The sequence below is a fragment of the Arachis duranensis genome, chromosome 10, assembly GCF_000817695.3.
Source record: "Arachis duranensis cultivar V14167 chromosome 10, aradu.V14167.gnm2.J7QH, whole genome shotgun sequence".
Lineage (NCBI taxonomy): Eukaryota > Viridiplantae > Streptophyta > Magnoliopsida > Fabales > Fabaceae > Arachis > Arachis duranensis.
In genome coordinates this window covers 49,904,154-49,905,357 of record NC_029781.3, presented here as the reverse complement: position 1 = coordinate 49,905,357, position 1,204 = coordinate 49,904,154, and the positions used below count along the sequence as shown (strand labels likewise).

General features: G+C 40.9%; 1 non-coding gene across 1 annotated transcript; it reads right to left on the bottom strand.

Moving 5' to 3' along the window:
• Positions 1-328: 328 nt before the first annotated feature.
• On the bottom strand, positions 329-432 carry LOC127743409 (small nucleolar RNA R71). The gene has a single exon (XR_008004801.1). It is a non-coding gene; the product is annotated as a small nucleolar RNA R71 (small nucleolar RNA).
• Between the last annotated feature and the right edge of the window lie 772 nt (positions 433-1,204).

Sequence of the window (1,204 nt, the reverse complement as noted above, 5' to 3'; positions counted from 1 at the left end):
TCCATGGAAGAAGCATCGCAATCCCTGCCATTGGAGCAAACAATTTTGAGCTAAAGCCTCAATTAGTTTCTCTGATGCATAGAATTGTAAGTTTCATGGACTTCCATTAAAAGATCCTTTTCAGTTCTTAACTAAATTCTTGCAGATCTGTGATACTGTTAAGATCAATGAAGTTAATCCTGAGGTCTATAAGCTTATGCTTTTCCCTTTTGCTGTAAGAGACAAAGCTAGAACATGGTTGGACTCTTAACCTAAAGATAGGCTGAACTCTTGGGATAAGCTGGTCATGGCTTTCTTAGCCAAGTTCTTTCCTCCTCAAAAGTTGAGCAAGCTTAGAGTGGATGTTCAAACCTTCAGATAGAAAGAAGGTGAATCCCTCTATGAAGCTTGGGAGAGATACAAGTAATTGACCAAAAAGTGTCCTTCTGACATGCTCTCAGAATGGACCATCTTGGATATATTCTATGATGGCCTGTCTGAATTGTCTAAAATGTCATTGGACCATTCTGCAGATGGATCTATTCACCTAAAGAAAACGCCTGCAGAAGCTCAGGAACTCATTGAAATGGTTGCAAATAACCAGTTCATGTACACCTCTGAAAGGAATCCTATGAGTAATGGGATGCCCCAGAGGAAGAGAGTTCTTGAAATTGATGCTCTGAATGCCATATTGGCTCAGAATAAAATGTTGACTCAGCAAGTCAATATGATTTCTCAGAGTCTGAATGGATTACAAAATGCATCCAACAGTACTAAAGAAGCATCTTCTGAAGAAGAAGCTTATAATCTTACTTGGTGTGGCTGAACCTAGAGAGGAGGAGGAGGACGTGAATCCCAGTGAGAAAGACCTCATGGGACGTCCTCTGGACAAAAAGGAGTTCCCAGTTGAGGAACCTAAGGAATCTGAGGCTCATCTAGAGACCACAGAGATTCCATTGAACCTACTTCTGCCATTCATGAGCTCTGATGACTATTCCTCCTCTGAAGAGGATGAAGATATTAATGAAGAGCAAGTTGCTAAGTACCTTGGAGCAATCATGAAGCTGAATGCCAAGTTATTTGGTAATGAAACTTGGGTGGATGAATCCCCCTTGCTCACCAATGAACTGAATGACTTGGTTAGGCAGACATTACCTCAAAATAAACAGGATCCTGGTAAATTCTTATTTCCCTATACCATAGGCACCATGACCTTTGAGAAGGC